The 21012-nt window shown below is 38.7% G+C and overlaps 1 pseudogene; it reads right to left on the minus strand.

The window, feature by feature from the left end:
* Nucleotides 1-12738: 12738 nt before the first annotated feature.
* LOC101972952 (aldo-keto reductase family 1 member B10 pseudogene) lies at nt 12739-16977 on the minus strand (annotated as a pseudogene).
* Nucleotides 16978-21012: the final 4035 nt, after the last annotated feature.

Consider the following 21012-nt stretch of genomic DNA (forward strand, 5'->3'; position numbering starts at 1 on the left):
TATATGCGCTGCTGAAAATTGAACCCAGTGCCTCACACACACAAGGCAAATGCTCTGCCACTAAGCCACAATCCCAACCCCTTAAAATTCTTCATAACAATCGAGAAGCTTTATCTAAGCAGTTTACAAAGAGAAGACTTTTACTTAGTCTCACCTAATAATACAACCTCATGCTTCATGATTGCCAAAGAAAGCACAGAACTTGCAGTTCATAGAAAAAAATGTGATTTACTCTGAAAACCATTTTATCCAAATGCTTCTGTGTTAGCTTTTTCTGTGACCAAAATACCTGACAAGAACAACTTAGAGGAGGAAAGTTTTATTTTGGCTCTTGGTTTCAGCAATTCAGTCCATGGTCAGCAGGCTCCAAGGCAGAAGCTACTGGTGGAAGGGGATGGTTGGTGGAGGAAGGATGCTCAGTTCATGGCAGCCAAGAAGCAGTGAGGGAGGAATGGGGACATAATAGTCCCTAAAGTCATGACCCCAATGACCTACTTCCTTCAACCATGCCTCATCTGCCTACAGGTACCACCTCCCAGTGGTCCATTTAAATTATTAATCTATTAAGTGAATGATGGATGAGGTCAGAAACCTCATGATTCTGGGGTTATACATCAGTGGTAGAGTACTTGCCTAGACCATGGGAGGCACTGAGTTCAGAGCCTCAGCATCATATAAAAATAAATAAATAAACAAATTTTAAAATAAAGAAACCTCATGATCCAATTACTCTCCCAAAGCACCCTCCCCACTACCAACAACAACCTTGTTGCCTTGGGTACCATATTTTCAACACATGAACTTTTATTAGATGACATTTCCGGATCCCGGCCATAATGGTCTCCTTAAAAGGTTGGGAGGAAACATTGAGTGCTAATAGTTTAGGTTTTAAGAAAGGCACAGGAAGAAAAAAGCATTGAAAACAGAATGAAAAGCTCAGGTCAGGTTAAGGCTATCTCCTTGTAGGAACAGGTAGTGAAAGGAATAAGGGATGGGAGTTGGTAGCATATCAGTGAGTCTCCGAAAACAGAGTGGAATGATGGCCAGAGCTGAAAGGGGAGAGAAAGAGACAGAAAACGGAAGAAAAAGAAAAGGAAGTTGGAGGGAGGGAAGGAAGGAATAAAAAAAGGAAGGAAATAAAGAAGGATGGATGGACAGACAGTACCATTAATGATACTGGTACTGATAATCATAGTCATAGGACAGCAATGTCTGTTTTATTATTCTGGGGCAATTATTTTGGTTGCTGTTCGCTTCACTATAAATTTGTGGGTCATTAAAATTCTGAGACATCCTAGGCAGAGATTATCCCATGCACAATTAAGGATTATGGCTCCTAAAAAGATTTTCATGTTTGAAAAGCACAGCAGCAAGTACTGAGGGCAGGAAAGAAGAAATAAACAGCCCCTTAACAAGTAGGGCATCCAGTTCATTCTTAGTTGTTCTGAATTTGACAGAAGCAATCTGTAGGGACTACCCAGGGCTACAAGATAGAGTATTTATCCTTGATATTTTATGAGTCAGAGGAAAGAGATGAGAGCATTCATTAGAAATTCCCCATCCCCTTGCTCTTTTGGTCAGTCACTGATATAAAGAAATGAAACTGCAGTGCAAGATAAAGAGAGCAAGTGCTTATAGACAGGAGTTTGCTATGTATTCAATGTCAGTGTCAATGTCTGTCTTTGACAATCACAATGTTAAATAATTTAGAATGACAATGTCGAACTTCATAAATAGGAAAGAAAGAAACGCAGAGAAAAATTCAAGAGCGAAAGGTATGATCTCTGAGAGTAAGCTTTCTGGTCTTGCTACAATCTTGAACAAGCACACTCGAAGTGTGGTTTAAAAAATCAAATAACATGCCCATAGAATGAGAAAATATTTGCAAATCTTATATCTGATCAAAGGCTTGTATTTGGAATATATAAAGACTTCACCAATAAGAAGAAACAGAATTCAAAAAATGTGCAGAGGATTCAAATCTCTAAATGTATAATTCTGCAAATTAGATCCATGAATGACCGATAGCCACATGAAAAGAGGCTCAGCATCAATATAATTTGAGGAATGCAAATAAAAATATAGGGAGATACCAGTTTTTTCACACCCACTAGGACAGGTATGATTTAAAAAGACAATAACACTTTGGAAAAAAGTTTAGCAGTTCTTCAAAATGTTAAATTTAAAGTTACTATATGATCCAACAATTCCATTCCTAGATATATGCCCAAGAGAAATGAAAACTATATATAAATATTCATAGCACCATTTCTTAAGAGCCCTCAAATGGAAACACCTTAAATATCCATCAATGGGTAAATGGATATATAAAAAGAAGGTAGAGCCACACAATGGAATATTATTAGGCCCTAAAAAGGAATGAAATATGGGCCCATGTTACAACATGGATGAACTTTGAAAATGTGATGCTGAGTAATAAAAACCAATCACAAGACTTACATATTTTGTGGTTCCATTTATGTGAAATGTCCAGAATAGGTTAGTTCATAGAGACAAAAATAAAGTAGTACCTTCTAAGGATTGGGAGAGGAGAAAATGAGGGGCAATTGCTAAGGAGTATGGGTTAATAAAAATATTCTAAAATTAAATAGTGGTAATGCTTGAACACTATAAATATCCTCAAAACCAGGAATTGAACATTTTATAAGTGTGAATTTTATGGTATGGGAATTATATTCCAAGAAAGCTGTTAGGAAAGTTGATAACAATTAAATTCAGACTGTATACACAGAATTTCTAGAGAATCAGTGCAGAGAAGCTTTTTGATTCACATATTGCCTTTTCTTTATCACTAAATATTGTGAATCACTGTGCTACCTTTGTTTACTTGACTCAATCCTTGAAAGAAAAATTAAAGTGATAATTACTCTTCCATCTGACAAGCAAATATCAATTTTGTTTTCATCATTCATTTCCCATTTTCTTTCAAATTAGGAAGGAAAATGGAACTTTAATTATTTGTTGAGATAAAGGAGACAGGCTTTACTATTTTTCAATTTTAATTACTGCCTTTCAAATATTTTTTCCTTTCAGAATATACTATTAAAGAAGAAGATAGAGTCTCCAGAGAAGGGGGATGGGGGAAAGCATCCACATACTGCTATTTTTTTTTTTTTACAGAAACTTTTCTACATTTAACCTTGGTTTGTCATTCTGTGTGTACCTTTTCCTATGCCATATAATTCCAGTTGTGTCTTTTATTTTAGTTCACATTGTATCAGGAATGCTTTTTTTTTCCCCCTTGCTTTGGCCTAAATTTCATAATCATCATGGCAGGCAGAATAATCATCTTCCACCCACGAGATGTTCGCATCCTCGTCCTGGAACCTGTGAATACATTACCTTATATGGCAAATAAAGATTTTTTGCAAATGTGGTTCGATTAGGCATTTATGTTAGTCAGATTTCCATGACCATAACAAGTAGTTTAGATAATGAACTGACAAAGAGAAAAGTGTTATTTTGACTCACAGTTTATACAGATATCAGTCCATGGACAGTTGGCCCTCTTCCTTTCGAACCCGTAAAGAGGGAGCACAATATGGCAGAGGTGTGAGGTAGACCTGAACCACTCACCTTGTGGCCAGGTAGCAAAGGAGAGCAAGGAGGCCAGGGTCCTACTATAGTCTTCAAAGGCATACCTCCAGGGTCCTGGAAACCTCCATTAACCTCCACCTCACACTGATTCCACCATTTCCCCATGGAGCCACTCTGGGACCAAGCCTTCACCACATGGACTTTGGAGGGACATTAAAGACCCAAACTCTAGCAGGCATCCTGAGATGGAGAGATTATTCTGGATTTTCTGAATGGGCTTGTAATTTAAAAGATCCTTACAAGGGAAAGGAGGAGGCAGAAGACTCTAAGGAGATGTGACAATAGAGGCAGAGGTCAGAGGGACGCAACCACCAAGGGCCGAGGATCCGAGGCAACATCTGAAAACTGGAAACGACAAGGATTAAGTCCTACAGCTTCTAGAAGGAACACAGCCCTACGGACCAGTTTTGGACTTCTGACCTACAGAATTAAAGATAATAAATTTGTATTGTTTTAAGCCAAAAATCTGTGGTCATTTGCTATAGTAGCAATAGTAAGGGAATTAAATTAGCATTTAAAAATTATTATTATTTTTTTTGCCTTTTGTCATAATGGACTATAATTTCCCAAACCAAATGTTTAGAAAGGGAAAATGTTCTGAAACAGCAACTGAATCAAGGCAGTAGATCTGTGTGAGTAGAGGTTTGATCTATGATTACAGAGTGTGGCCAGCTTCCATAACGTCAGCCACCAGGTGGTGCCGCGTCCGGCCACAGGGGCCAAGTCTGGCGAGGGACGGCGGGGTTAAGAAGTACACAGGACACCAAGGTTCTTCATCCAGGAGTCACCCCCCAGGAGTCACCACTTTATTACTCACATCATCTCCTTTTATACCCCAAGCAGCAGAAGTGGAAAGTTACTCAAAAGAGGGAGGGAGAGAGGAGAAATTCGGTTGCGACATCTGCCATTGTTAGATACCGGAAACTTCCCTTATCAGGAAGTCCACCAGAGCAGAAAAGGTCAAGACGTTCCCATGGAGCACATATGTCTCAGGCGGATAAACAGGAGAACCGCAAGTCTGTGTCATGGCCTTGTGAAGGTGGGCCTGGGCTGTGTCCACTGACACTACCGCCCCCTTCTCTTCTGCAAAGAAAGCTTAACTCTGAAAGAGCACTTGGCTGTGTCACTGTGAAAACTCGTCATTGTTTTCTCAGGTTTTATTATTTGGGTAACATGCAGCAGGCTAGTCATAAAAACCATATTTTCTGAACCGAAAGTTGTAAAATATTTGAAATCTGGGCTTTTTAGGGAAATCTGGCCCTTATTGTTGTCATACATCTGACTCAGCCGGTGATAGTTTTCTAATTGCCTTGATTGGTAGAGAATGATGTAAGCGTTGCAGAGGGCAGAGCTGGGTTTTGCCTTCTTGATTAATTATGATGCCAAACAGTTTCTTGTGGAAACTCTAGAAGTTTCCATTTTGTCTCTTGAAGTTAGTCTGAGTCCCAACAGATGGAAGCCCAGCAGCGGTCGTAATGGATGGGTCATGGAGAGAGACTTGTAAACAAAAGCAAACACTGATTACTGTCTCAACTGTGGAAAGCCCAGAACTTCTTAGCATTCAGATTTAACTGGAGGAAAAAACAACAAAAACAACAACAACAACAAAAAAACCAAAACAAAAACATGGAACTAATGTTCTCTGAAATTCTTTAACCCTGCGGGCAGCTAGACTAGGTTAGGCCACCCAAGCTATAAACCGTGATGATAAAGTACACTTTGTCCAATTAAACTTGGTTAATGTGACACACACATGGTAGTTCGAATTCTTGTTAATAGGCTGCATGGTGATTAGGGAAACCGGCTATTAGTTCACATGAATGACTGTAATTGGTATTATTTGCACAATGGGCCATTTTAAGCCCTTGTTTTCCTCCTTTCATTTTCTGAGTTCTCCTCTGTAATCAGAATGGAAATTGCTATTTCCTTTCCCTTTTCTATCCGAATCATCAGACAGACTGCCTCTCAAGGCAATGGTCCAGAGTTCTTGGAACATCTTCCCTGCATGCTCACCCAAGGCCTGGAGGTAACTCTACTTTTTCTTTGCAATCCCGTCCTCTTTCCTAGATGCTGCCTATTCACTGAACCAAGTGATCTGGGCAGGGAAACTGCCAATAGGCTTTGATTTTGCTCTTGACATACCCAGGTGGATGGGGTGAGTGTCAAAGGACAGAAAGGGCACAGTAAAATTTTCTCTGATGTTCAGTGGCATGCCCAGGGCAGGGCAGTGGGAGCAATCAACTCCAGGAACAGGCCACGGAAGATGCATTGTCTGTAGAAAAGTGTAGAGTAATATCAAAATGTCTAAAAGAAGTTCAGCTTTTTATTATCACTGTGGACAGTGATGCTCCACAAAGTCATTGATAAAATATCCCTTTCCTTTAAGAAAAATATCTCACACTGGATTAGGTTCTAAATAACTGGTGATTTAATGCTATAACCACAGGCTTCAAATAAGAAAAGCTTAATATATTTTTTAATGTACATTGAATTCTATGTAGAAGTTAGTTTGGAGAATGTTTGATTCTAGAATTATGCATGGACTCAGACTTTTTGTTTTGTTTTGTTTTGAGTGCTGGGATCAAATCCAGGGCCTTCTGCATGCTAGGCAAGTCCTCTTACCAGTAAGCTACATCCTGACCTCACATGTTTTTTTGTTTGTTTGTTTTTGCTGTCATTGTTGTTGTTTGTTTCTTGCCACATACTGAGGATTTAATCCAGAGGCACTTTACCACCGAGCCCTTTTTTATTTTTTATGTTGAGACAGAGTCTCGCTAAATTGCTCAGGCTGACCTTGAGCTTGCAACCTTCCTGCCTCAGTTTCCCCAGCAGCCTGGATTACAGGGGTCCACCCTCACATCGGGTCACATGTTTAAGTGTGAGTTTGTCCTAGCTTAGAATTGTTAGGGTTGCAGTTTAAGCCTCCAAATCCTGTGATTCTACATATGCCCGGGTTTAACCAGTGGATTAAAAAATAGAAAGGCACAGTAATTGTGAGACAAATGGAAAGGAATCACTTTGTCCTTTCTTTCTATATGATCACTTGAGATTAATTTGGTTTAAAATCTCTTGGTTGCAGGCATATTTGACACCAATCTGCTGCACCCTATTCTGAAAAAATGAATGCACAGACATTATTGTGATATCTGGATTTTTTTTTGTTAAAGGAACTTTTAAAATCTCTGCCAAACATACCTTTGTCTTTATGATTTTTACAAACTATTGTGCACCTGTCACTTTATGTGAAATAAACTTTCAAAACCAACATTAACAAGATGGGCTTTGATCTCCTGTGAACATATATAGATTGACAGACCTGGCTGTCTATTACAAAAATATTCTGAAAAAAAAATTTTTATAACTTTATTTTATTTATTTATTTTTTTATGTGCTGCTGAGGATTGAACCCAGTGCCTCACACATGCAAGGCAAGTGCCTTGCCACTGAGCCACAACCCCAGCCCCTGAAAAAATATTTTTTGATGATTAAATTTAATCTCTTAAAATGAAAAAAATATTGTTTCTTACTGAGAGTAAATGACATATTTATAATAAATGGTATATAAACATATTTTTCTCTGTTGTTAAGACAAAAATGTAAGCCTAATTAAAATTAATTTTATAATTAATGAATTAATTAAAAAGAAGCAATCCCTTATTCTTTTCCTTTTTTGTATTTTAAGATGTATTTAAATTATTTTTTTTGACAATATTTTTCTGCCATGATCACATAAATGGAGCAGAAATAAATTTTCCCTGGTCATTAGTATGATTCATCTCGTTTTGTGCTATTGACAATGATTTTGGCATAGAGTGTGTTTAAAATGATGTGAATTAAAAAATGATGTGCTCTTGGTGTCAACTAACTTAGGTATGCCACTGCTAATAGACCCAGAGAATGAAAGTTTGGTGACACAGTGACAAAAGAAGATCAAGTGCTACAGAAAAGAAAAAATCTGAAGAGGACAGCGTCACTTCTCATTCACTTTGTTGAGAGAGTGTGTGCCTACCTGAATAAGAGGTCTACTTTCAGGACTGGTCTGATTTGAGATGCTACTGGGGCTACTCGTCCTGTTGGTTGTCACCCAGGTGCCATTTCTTTAATTGGAAGGGAAGCTTTTAATCCATATTTAGAACTTTCAGGCACAAAAGTATAGATAATGTCATTCCTTCCACAGATATTTTTGACTGCCTGTTATATGCTAACAATCTCAGCAGCGGGATCCAGCAATGAATGAAGAAAAGCCTTGCCTTCATTGAGCTTGCGTGATACATGTGACCTCCATTTAAGTCAGATATAAGACAGGGTCATTATTCCAGAAAATTCTCTTGTGTCTCTTTATTATTTATTTTATTATTTGTTACTGGGAATTGAACTCAGGGGTGCTTTACCACTGAACTATATCTCTAGCCCTTTTTATTTTTTATTTTGAGGTGGGGGAGTCTCATTAAGTTTCTGAGAGCCTCACTAAATTGCTGAGACTGTCCGCAAATCTGCAATCCTCCTGCCTTAGCCTCCCCTGCCACTGGGAATCAGATGTATACCTCGTACCTGGCTCTTTTTAATAAGTGTCCACCTGCCAGATGCAACTATTGTTCTGATTTATAGAAGCACAGATAAATGTTGCTTATTCTTTAAAATTCTTCTAATTAACCATAATATTTGTACATATTTATGGGAGTACAATATGATATTTTGATACATGTATAAAATGTGTCCTGACCAAATCAGGGTAATTAACATTTCTATCTCCTGAAACATTTACCATTTCTGGGTGTTGGGAAACTTTGGAATCTTTTCTAGCATTTCAAAATATGTAATCAGTTGTTTTTGACTATTGGTTCTCTACTACTATAGATCACTAGAACCAATTCCTCCTATCTAACTGTTCTTTGGTCCCTGTTATTTAATCTATCTATATAGTGTTGCTTTTTCTTGAGCTCCATATAAATGAAATATTACAGTGTGTACTTTTTGTATCTGACTTTTTTTCAAATCACCATAAATAATGTTTTTGAGATTCATTTGTATTGTAACACGTATTAGTCATTCGTTCTTTTTTTTAATCACTGAGTAGTGTTCTACCCTGTGAATATACTCTAATTGGTTTTTCTATTCTTTTGGTTGATGGACAAGTAGTTGTCTCAGTTTTGATCTGTTATGAATAAAGCTTTAATGAGGATCCTTGAGGAGTCTTTTCAAGGATATACTTACTTGCTTCTTTTGAGTAGGACTAGAATTCCTGAATCATAGGCAACTCTATACTTAGCATTATTAGAAATAGCCAAATAGATTTTTCAAAGAGATTGTACCATTTTACATTCCCATCAGCAATATGATCCCACTCTCTCCCTGCTTTAGTTTGCATTTTAATTATCCCCCAGAGGCGCCTGTGTTAAAGGCTTGATCCCTGGGGTAGCACTGTTGGAAGGTGGATGAGACTTTAAGAGGTGCAGCCTCACGGGAGACCTTCAGGTCATTGAGGGCATGCCCTTGAAGGCGACCGTAGCCTCCTTTTGCTCCCTGGCCACTAGCTGAGTTTTGCTTTGCCACACGCTGCTACCATAACGTGCTGCCTCACCACAGTCTCCAAGAAACAGAACCAGTCTATCATGGACTGAACCTCCAAAACTCTTAGCCAAAATAAATCATTTTTCTTTATAGTTGATTGTCTTAGGTATTGTAGTAATGAAAAGTTGACTAATAACCCCGCCCCAACCCCCATAACATCTGTTGAACTTGCACTGAATCTAAAGATCAATTTAGGGAGAATTGAATCTTAATGCTACTGAGGTTTGCATTTCATAAAAATTGTGTATCTCTGCATTTATTATACCTCCTTTATCTCAGCATTATTTTTAGTTTTGAAGACTTTCCATGATTTTTATTAAATTTATTCAAACGTGTTTAATGTTATTGATGCTGTTATAAATGGTAGCTTTCTAAAATTTAATTTGCAATTGTTTGTTGCTTGTATATAGAATTACAGTTGATTTTTGTGTATCCTGGCATACAGAAATACAATTGATTTGACCTTGTATTCTGCAGTCATATTAAACTCAATATAATAAATTCATATTGTTTTTTTATTCCTTTGGATTTCTATGTATAAAACCATGCTATCTGTAAATAAAAGTTTCATTTTTTTTCTTTCCAAGTATTATAACTTTTACCTCTATTTTTTTGTTGTTGTCTTCTTGTACTGGCTAGACCCAGTAGTCTAATATTGAATGAACATGGTTAAGAGTGGATATAATTATTATATTCTCGATTTAGGAGGATATAATAACTAGAGAACATCCAATAGTCCATCACTAGGAATAATAGTAACTGCCAGTTCTTTGTAGAATGTTTTATCCAGTTAGGAAAATTCACTTTTATTATTGGCTTCTATTACTAGTTTTTGTCTGTGAACCTCTATTGACTTTCATTAAAGACTTTTCCTTTATTTACTAAGTTAATTGTGTATTTTGCTCCCTTATTTTGTTAATGTGGTAAATGACATTGTCTTAGTCTCTTTTTGCTGTTGTAGCAGAATGCCCCCCATACACACCAGAGTTATAAAGAACAGAATTTTATTCTCACAGTTCTAGAGGTCTAGAAATCCAAGATCAAGTTGCTAGCTTCTGGCACAGGCTTCCTTATGCATCCTCACAGGGCAGAAGGTAAAGGTAAGGGAGGTAGAACCCAATTTCTACAAGCTCATTTTATAGTAGCATTAATCAATTCATGAAGGTGGAACCCTGGTGACGATAAGCATCTCCCAGGAAGCCTACCTGTTGCACTGGGGATGAAGTTTCCGACTCATAAATTTTGGAGTGAACACATTCACATTATAATAGACATTGTTTGCTTTTTAATGTTAAACCAATTTTGCATTCCTAGAATAAATCCCACTTTGTATTGAAGTTTTATCCTTTCTGTATGTTGCTGAATTGGTTTTCTTATACTTTATTAAAGATTTTGTGTTTCTTTTTATGAGGAATATTAGTCTGTGGTTTTCTTGTAATGTCATTTTCTCAATGTTATATTGGATTTATAAACTAAATTAGGAAATACTGTCTCTCCCTTTATACCCAAAAGAGTTTGTACACTATTGCAATTACTACTTCCTTAAAAGTTTAGTAGAATTCATCCATGAATTTGGGTTGTAGAATTCTCTTTAAAGTAAGCATTCAATTTCTATTAACAAATAAGAATTTTTACTCCTTCTTTGCCCCTTTTGCAAAATCATGTTTTTGAAGGAATTTGTCCACTTCTAAGAAATTTCTCAAATGAGTGGATAAAAAGTTTTTCATGTCATCGTGCCTTTAGTATTTATTCCATATCATAGGATGTAGACTGGAAGCCTTTTATTCATTCCCAAAATTATCTATGGCTGATTTTACTTTTTTTTTCTTTCTAAGGCTTATTGATGTTAGTAATTTTAAAACAATTCAAAAATCTTTGGATTTTTTTTCCTGTCATTTGTCTTCTTCCTATTTCATGAGTTTTTGCTTTCATCTGTGGTTTCCCTCTTTGAGTTTCTGTGGTTTGCTCTAATATTGTGATTTTAGCTTCTTGGGGGAAAAAGCTTCCCATACTGAACTTTGAATATTTCGGTTCTAATATAGTCACGTGTCGCTTAACCACCAGGATGCATTCTAAGCAGCACACTGTTAGGTGATTTCATCATTGGGTGACCATCGTGGAGTGACCTTATACAAACTTCAAACTTGACAGCTGCAAAGTCCCTAAGTGATGGGATCTTATGGATTCGCCATTGCCGCAGTCCAGCTGGGCACAAATAACCGGGAGGTGACAAGCGACTTGAAAGTTGAAACAGGAACTGCTTTATTGCGGGGAAACTCAGTGGGAACTGGGGAACTCAAGGTAGCAGGCACCGAAGGTAGCAGGAGCTGCTTTATTGCGGGACAGCAGAGGTATATATACCTAACTGATTACACACAGCTTGACTCAATTAGCATCATCCAGATACAGCAATCAGTCAATAAGGAATCTCCACCATCTTAATGGCCTGGTGGCATTGCCTCACAAACCACTCCTCCTGGAAAACTGCCAGTGCCATCTTGACTTGATTTGTGGTCCCCAATATGCCATGATATATGTAGCCTGTTATTGACCACATTGCTATGTGGTGCATGACTGTGTGCCTAAAGTTATGTAACTAAGGACTGCTTTGGCTGGAATATTTTTATTGTTATTTAGTTCAAGACATTTTCTAATTTCCATTTTGATTTCTTCTTTGATCCCTAGCTTGCTAAGAAACATGCCACATCATATTCCGTCATCTCGAGAGTTTTCTAGTCACTTTATTGTTACTGAGTTCTGGTTTGCCTTTCTTGTTGTCCACTCTACAGGCAGTTAAGGCCCTTTTCAAGGCAGAGTGCAATAATTCTTATAATACGCTCCTTTTTCAAAAAAACTTTAATTATTTTTTATTTTTCTCAGTTTTGCATCCGCAATGTTAGCAGAGATCCTTTTATTTAACAAACATTTAGTCAGAAGTAGCCACTTGTTCATCTGAATCATACTTTCCTGTGATCAGGCTTTTCCTGGTTCATCACATGGATCTAAAAAAAAAGTTGTTTGTGGGAGGGAGGAGAGAAAGGAAAGGAAGGTTCTGGGAAGGATATTGAGCAACTAATGTTGCATGCATGTACAATGAGGGCACAATGAATCCCACTATTTATAATTATAAATGCACCAACAAAAAATATTTTAGAGAAGGCACGGTGGTGCATGCCTGTAATCCCAGCAGCTCGGCAGGCTGAGGCAAGAGAATTGAGAGTTCAAAGCCCAGCCTTAGCAAGTTAGCAAGTCCCTGCCCTAAGCAACTCAGCGAGACCCTGTCTCTAAATAAAATACAAAGTAGGGTTGAGGATGTAGCTCAGTGGTTGAGTGCCCCTGAGTTCAATCCCTGATACTCCCCCATCAAAAATGTTTTTTAAACATTGCCTTACAACATGGTCAGGCATAGTATGATTTTACATAAACTTGGCTAATATAGACCTCAGGGGAAGCGAGTTCCACTTCAGTGAAGAGAAAGAATCCACCAGTGCCTCATCAGGAGATTCAGCTTCAGTAATTAGCATTGAAGGAATATTCTACCAAATGAGCCTAGTTAGCCAGGACACAGGCCCTCTGGTTTCTGTCGAAGCTGAATATTATCGCCATGCCCTTACCACTCAATCTGAAGTCAAAGACCTGAAAGTTCTTGACAATGTCTTCTGGTGTCACAGACTTGAGGATCACCACCACATTCCTCTGGATCTAGAAGCAGATTGGAACCTGGGCTGAGGATTTTATTCATGTAGCAATCTCCTTAATCTTGAGGTCCTCTAGTACTGAAGGGTCCTCTGGTTTGGCCCAAGGTCTGTCTGGAGAGCCCAGAAGGCTGTAGGCTGTGACAGTGACGCCCTTGGAGGGGCAGTACTGAATCAGTTTCTCCTGCGTGAGGTATGGGTGACACTCCACCTGATTAGTCACTGGTTTATATTTGAGTCTAGATTTGTTCAAGATCCTTTCAATATGGAAGTGGTTGAAGTTGTAGACACCAATGGCTTTCACCAATCCCTCATCCTCAGCTCCTCTATGACCTTCCAGGCATCCAAGAATATGAGTTTACTGATAAAGCTGTGGCCTTTATCCTCTTTGGGGAATAAGTCCTTGCAAGAATGAAATCCTGAGTCCAATAAAAAAGATAGACATCCAGATAGTCCAGTTTCAGATCCTCGAAGGTCCTCTAACAAGCTTCCGTCAGAAGGTTTCTCTAAAAGAAGGTGCACCACAACTTGCTAACAATAAAGAGGTCCTCCCACTTCACCACCTTCTCTTGGATCTTCTCTTGCATGGCTTCTCCCACCTCATTCTCATTCTGATAGATGTAGGCACAGTCTATGTGCAAGATCTGCATTAGTGGCCACCTTCATCCGTTCTTTGAGTTTGCCTGAGGGAGACTTCCAGTTGCCCAGACCCCAAACGGGCATCTTAGCTTTGGTGCTGAGCTCCAAAGGTGGCCACGGTTGGTGCAGAAACAGCTCTAAGATAGCAGATAGATGTCTGGTGTCGTGATACAATTCTTACTTATTTCACATGTATTAAACTGTGCTACTGTTTTTTTCATCAGTTTACTATCTTTTTTTTTTCTTAAAGGTGTCACTAACCAATTTTTTGAGTGTTGTACTCTGATGTTATTTCCCCCATAAACATGTACAGGGTAGTTTTGAATAGCATGATGATTTTTGGTGACACCTATGTTGCATTATAGGGGAACTGACTGAAATTTAGAGAGAGAGGTTCAGATCTAGAAGCTAGTGCTGAGAAATGAGCCATGATGAATGGTGGGATTTTAGGAGAGAAAGAACAGGAGGGAAGTCAGAAAAGGCATAACTGTAGGATTACAGGGACACACCATATAATGTGTGACCTGGGAGTTGGGGGCTGCTTGTGGACCAAACAAGAGAAAAGGGGTGGTATGGGATTAGTCCTGAGGCATCAAAGCCAATAGTGGTAGCCAGGCAGTGAGTGTTGGCGTTAGGAGATGAAGCTCTGAGCCCCTCAGTGTTTCTGCCAAAGGAAATGTGGAGGTGAGGGCTCGATTGAGGCAGGTGGGTTTTCTCAAGAGTTAGAGTAGTTTCAAGATTTAAATGAGATAATACTTGGTGTCTGTTTGGAAAGGGACAAGAGATTTAAAAGTAGGAGAACACTATGCCTGAGAAGATGGATGGGATAAGATGGAGGAATGTGTGCTAGCGCAAGAGGGAGAATATAGCACAAGGAGGAGGATGGAGACACACATAAATAAAAACCATGTCACAGCCTTCACAGTTTTGCTTTGGTTTATTTTCAGTGCCTGAGCAGGAATTGTAATGGGGACTTGGTATTACTTCTGTCAAAACTGTCAGGTACTTTTATGAAATGGTTTGAGAAGGAAAGATAACTCTTTGGGTAGAAAACAATCTTTATTTTTAAAAATAAAGTTAACGTTCTTCCTTAAAAAATGGTTAAAGTCATAAAACAGCAAACGAAGAAAAAAAAATCTCTTTCTTCATCAAAGAATATGACCATATCTAATATTTTAATGTATTCCCTTGGACTATTTTCCATGTTGTTTAGTTACAAGTAGACTATATACTAAAAATTAGGTAGCACAGACTGATCATTTTTAAAACATTGTTTTCAGGTTTTAAAAGTCTGTATCCTGACATAAAACTCAGGAAATATGAAAAAAAACCACTAGATAAAATTAAGATGACTAAGAATCCCATCACTGAGTGTTTTGTGGGTTTAATTGATGCTTAATTTATTCAGTTTTGTACCATAATATCTCACGTGTGGTCGTTTTAAAGCATGGGTATCACAAGTCTATTTAGAGGTTCTATATTAGATCACAGGACAACTGCCTCAGATGCTTCCTCAGTTTGTTGACATGCAAATTCTCAGAAAATCTACCTCAGGCCCTTTGAATTGAAGTCTCTGGAGGGTGGACCCAGGAATTAGCAATTTTTACAACTTGCTTAGCTGTTTCTTGTAATAAAATTGGAAAAATGTGATCTGGGTGGAAGCTAAGATGAAGTGGAACTTTGGTCCAGGTATCTGGCTTGTTAGCCTTTTCCAGTGAAAATTGTGGAAACATTAAGGTCATTCGGAAGCGATAAAACTAAAATTTACTCAACTGTGATGCTGTAGGTGCTTTATGTAGAGAACCTAAATTTCCCCAGGAGTCTAAGTACAACTTTAGTGACATTAAAAATCTTATTTCAGTAATATGTGTCTCGAAGCTGCATATTGCAGTCCAGCCCTCTTTAAAACCTTCCTAGTCAGCTCTAGGAACCCAGGTTGGCGTGTCCTCTGTACTCCCTGGAAGCACTTGAGGATAGAATTTCACGGCTTCACTAATATTTCCCTTCATTATTATCTCTCTTCCCTTTCTGGTGCCACTGGTACCTGCATGCCCCTTATCCAATCCCACTGGCACCCATCGTATTATATGAAGAAATTAAATAGTTTTTACACTGCAATCTAATTATTAGAGATCACAGGTTTTTATGTATTAAGATGCTAATTCAGGTTATTAGAATAAAAATATTATGCTTTCAAAAACTAAACGTAAATGCAGTAATTAAATCTAATACTAAGGGAGAGGCATTGCAGTACTTAAATTATTTCCTTTTTATTTTTAGCAAAAAGTGTTGTGTTTGCATATTCTCTTATATTTAGCTGCATTACTTTATTTATATAGGTTTGTTAAAAATAGAATATTCATGAATTTTTGTTAAGGAGTATTTGCTGAGAGGCTTCCTATATGCACTCCCCAGAAGCACTGAAGATACCCCCTTATGACAGGAATGGGACAGCAGAGTAGACAGCAAGCAAATCATTGCACAGGTAACCTTTAGTCTCATGGTATGCTCGCTCAAAGAGGAAAATGCAGGAGGCCATGTATAATGGGAACTTTGTCCTGCAATTGTGTTGGGAAAATGTTGGAAATTTCTCCAAGCCAAGACAATGAAGGATGAATTCGAATTAGCGTCGTATTGGTTGGAAGAAACACTATTTCAGGCAGAGAAAATGGAATGTGCAAACCTCCAAGGCTAGAAAAAAACTTGGAGCATTCAGATAAAAAAGAAGCCTAGGGTGGCTCAAGCCAGGCACAGGGGTTCTGTGCAGACCCTGCAGCCCTCTTGGGGATGTGGGTGTCTTCCCCAGATGGATGGGAAAGCTTTTCGAGTATTCGAGATAGGGTGGCACCGTGATTGGATGTGTAGTCTGAGAACATTCTGGAAGCTCTGTGGAAAATGAAATAAGGAGGGACAGCAGTGGGCTAGGGGGGATTAAGAGGCTACTTTTAGTAGTCAGAGTGCTCCAGATAAACAGAACCGATAGGGTGCGCTGCACGTGCTCGTGCTCGCTGCACACACGTCTATATAATAGGTAAGAGAGATTTATAAGGAATTGGCTCATTTGATGATGGAGGCTGACAAGTCCCAAGATCTGCAGTCAGCAAGCTAGAGACCCAGGAGTGCTGGTGGTATAGTTCCAATCTGCCTCCAAAGACCTGAGATCCAGGACAGCAAGTGGCATAAATTCCATTCTGAAGGCTGGCAGCCTCAAGACCCAAGAAGAGCTGATGCTTCTGTTCAAGTCCAAAGGCAGGAATGACCCATGTCCCAGCCGAGGCATTCAGGTGGAAGACATTCTCTCTCACTCACAGGAGGGTCTGTCTTCCTCTTCTGTTCAGACCTGCAATCTATTGATGAGTTCTCTTTCCCCACATTAGGGAAGGCAATCTGCTTCACTCAATCTACCTATTTCAATGTCCATCTTGTCCAGAAACCCCTTCACAGACACACCCATGGTAATGATTGATCAAATGTCTGATGTTCTGTGACACAGAAACTTAACCATCTGTGTGGTTGAGATGTGAGGTGTGCCCCCAAAACTCCTGCAAATGCGGGAGTATTCAGGAGTAAAGTGATTAGGTTATGAGAACTGTAACCTACTTGGTCCATTCTGGTTTGAATGGACAGACAGGGTGGCAACTGTAGGCAGGTGGCTTGAAGAGGTGGGTTATGGGGGCCGTGCCTGGAAGGGTGCACCTGCCTCTACTAGCCCTCTGTCTGCTCTTCTGCCCAGTTGATTATATGGTGATTGTAGCCTCCAATTGGACTTTGGATGGGAGGACCTGATGATATTGGGGGACAGAGTACAATGAAGGTAAGGAGAGACCAATAGCATCCTGAGGGTCTCCAAAGTAGCAGCTGCCCACACGACTCCATGGTGCATGCTCATGTACTGAACATGGGGAATGACACTGTCCTTATTCTCTTCAGTTGGAGCCAATTAGTTTGCAATTCCATTGGACTTATATTAAGTTGAAATCATCCCTCACACTAGATTTTTAGATGTGATTGGTTTTTATTTTTTTCTGTTATTGCATAACATGTTTTTAAGAGAAGTTTAGAAAGTAGGACCAGAGGTTGCCAGACAGACACCATTGTAAATCAGGGACTAAACTTCTTGCTTTCTGATTTGCTTAAAAAATATTGCATAATTGAGTGTGACTAACTGTATTATCAATATCTTAATTGTAGCATTTTCATTAAAATGTGATCACAAAGGTATGAAAAATAATATTATATTTTAAACCATTTTCACAAATTTTGAAAGGCAGAAAATTGAAAGTGATGATAAGAACTCAATTTTTTAGCTTTCTAAATTTATATTTTAATGGATCATTATCCTTACCTAGGGATTTTTTAAAAAAATTATTATTTAGGTACATGTTCCTTCTTGCACATCAAGAAGTCAATATAGCTGTCAGTCTAATTCATAATTAATTACTCTCCAACCCACTAAGTTGGGAGATTGCAAAAGACAACACAACAGAAATGAATTGAATCAGGGTTTCCTTAATGAAAATGCAGCAGACCCTTATACTTTATTAATTTTCCAGGTTTCCCTGAGCTCCTTGCCTTATGAACACTTGAAAAAATAAATTTTCATTGTATTATGAAAAAACAAAAATACTATTTGACCAAATATTAAGTATAAACATAGGGCCATCTTTTAGTTTTTATTTGTGCCAGAATAATCTTTACCTCCCCTCCTTGCTTTTTTCTACCTTCCTTCCTTCCCTTCTTTTTCTCTCTTCCCCTCCCTTTCCTTTCCTCTCTCCCTTTCTTCCTTTCATTTAACTAAGCACTAGGCACAAAGCACTTTGCCACAATACTTAGCATCTTAGTTAATTTCTGCTGCAATAACAAAATATCTTAGATTTGATAATTCATAAATAATAGAGATTTGTTTCTCTCAGTTGTGGAGGCTAGAAAATCTAGTTTCAAGGTGCCAACAGATTTGGTGTCTAATAAGGGCTGCTCTCAGCTTCCAAGATGGCGCCTTGTTGCTGCGTCTTCCAGAGGAGCCAAATGCTGTGTTCTCAGATGGTGGAAAGGATGAGCCGGGCATGGTAGCACATCTTTCTAATCCCAGAAACTCAGGAGGCTGAGGTAGGAGGAGCGTAAGTTTGAGGCCAGTCTCAGCAATGCAGCGAGGCCCTAAGCAACTGACTGAGACCCTGTCTCAAAATAAAAACATAAAGAAAGATGGGGATGTGGCTCAGTGATTAAGCAACCCTGGGTTCAAGACACAGTACAAAAAGAAGGAGGAGGAGGAGAGAGAGGAGGAGGAGAAGAAGAGGATGGAAGACCAAAAAGGGATGAATGCTGTGTTCTTATATGGCAGATGAAAGGGAAAGAAGGCCAGGCAGCTCTGGGAAGTCTCTTCTATGAAGGCACAAATTCTATTTATGAGTGCAGACTTAATCACTTCTCAAAAGGGAGGGACTTATTTCCCCAAAGGCCCCATCTGTTAATATACTACTACTTTAAAGTTCAGGTTTCAACATATGAATTTCGGGCATAAACTTTCATGACATTACCTTTTAAGGATGTCCATCTAGTGAGACAGGAGAGCCACACATGTACCTAACATCAAAGGGGAACCAAGAGGTTGAATGAGCTGAATGTGCACTAAATACAGAAGCTGCAAACTCCTGTATTCCAAATTGAAAAGCTGAGTTTATGGTCTGGTCTTGGCAGGACTGGGAGCAGGAAAACTGGCCAGATGGAAGGGCCTCTTTGAAATCACCTTAGTGACTGTAGATCAAGTGATTTGCTGACAAAATTCCCAATTTGGTACTAAAAATGAAGATTTTTATGATTGAAAAATTTTATGAGTAAAATTAGAAGCCATTAAAAGCAACATTTAGATCCAAATGACTTCACTTAACCAAGGGCCAAAATGGCTTTGTGGATCACAGTTGCTAATGTGAATTGCACTCAGAGGTGAATCAGGAGCCAGAACAGACTGGGGCCCAGTTGTTTCATGCATCAAGCCAGCACCTCTGAGCGAACAAGCTGCTGCACTCTCAACCTCCTGACATTTCTGAGCTGTTTTGAAGGGTAGCTGCAAGTAGGGAGAATTCGATCTTGGCAGCGATTCTCTTGATAGTTTTGTGAATTCAGGGTAAAAAAATATTTTATGGTCATATAAGCCTGGGAAAACACTTGAGTAGTAAAAAATGTTTAAAAAAATATTTTTTTACTATGTCTCCAAGATTCTAACACACCAGCAAGAATTGTGAATTTAGAAGAGTATTTCCCCAGTTTATTCATCCAGAAGATCCTAGATGAGCTTAGATTTGCAAGAGATTTATGGGGTAAGGTTCTGTGAATAAAGGGGAGGAAACAAAAGCAATTGGTCTGATACCTGTAAAAGGAGGAGAGGAGGAAAGGAGGGGGAGAAGGAAGGACAGACCAAAGGAAGGAAGGATCTAGAAGCAGCATCTTACCCCTGGTCTATTCTTTTCTCCTCCTATCTTCTCACAACAAGATATATTCTGAGTTAATTTCAGAATATAATAAGCCTGAGTTCTGAAGCTTTTGGGGGAAGACTTTAAATTTGCTGTACTCTTTTGGAATCCTCTGGGAAGGTCTACAGCTGACCTTAAAAATGGATTTTAGGAACCATTGTGCTGAATGGATAAGACCAATGCCTAAGGGGTGCCAGAAATCTAAAGGGGTCAAGGTTATGAAACAGCGGAGAGCAATCCATTTGAAGGACTCCCAGGAAGGGAGTGACTGGACTCTTGCTCATGAATCCATTCAGATTGGAAAGATCCAATCTGAACCTCTCTGTGCTTAAAGATGTCTTATTAGAATGATGCTTTTAAATGCATTGAATATATTAAAACATCATTATAATACTATTGAAAAATATGTTCCTGACTTATCAATGCAGGCATTTCTTTATTAATATCTAAACAAGATTTAGCAGTATGTCTTGCAACTAATGGAATTTCCAAGCAGTGACTAGTGTAAGGGAGCTTTTTGATGTCTGCAAAATGTCACAATAAAAAATAGGTGTAATTTCAATTGGTTACAAAGTCACAGGAATTGCTACTACTGTTGCAGTTTGCCACCAACATTTGTAACTGAAGAAAATGCTAGGTTTCAGTTAAAGGATAGTGCAAATTAAGATGAGCTCTTTTTGCTGTGAGTTTTGTGAATGCCATATGAAAAATGATTGTTTAAAAAATTTTCCAGATAGTTCTCATTCCAGGTGGAATATACAGATCACTGCTGAAAGTGAGTTTTATTTTTTACCTTTGAAAGGATCATTTGGGTGGCCTTTATCTGCCCTGACACCTAGGTGCCTACTTGCTCTGTGGAATAGACCACTCAGTATCTTTTATTGTTTGACAAAGTCTCAGCTTTATAATCTTGTAGGAATTGGGGTGTGGAGTGACTTGGGGAACTTCCAGGAAGCAAAGAGACTTCAATCTCTTCCCTTTGGGTTTAAGGGAGATGTGGTTTTGGAGTCAGCCTTTGG

The sequence above is a fragment of the Ictidomys tridecemlineatus genome, chromosome 10 (assembly GCF_052094955.1).
Source record: "Ictidomys tridecemlineatus isolate mIctTri1 chromosome 10, mIctTri1.hap1, whole genome shotgun sequence".
NCBI lineage: Eukaryota > Metazoa > Chordata > Mammalia > Rodentia > Sciuridae > Ictidomys > Ictidomys tridecemlineatus.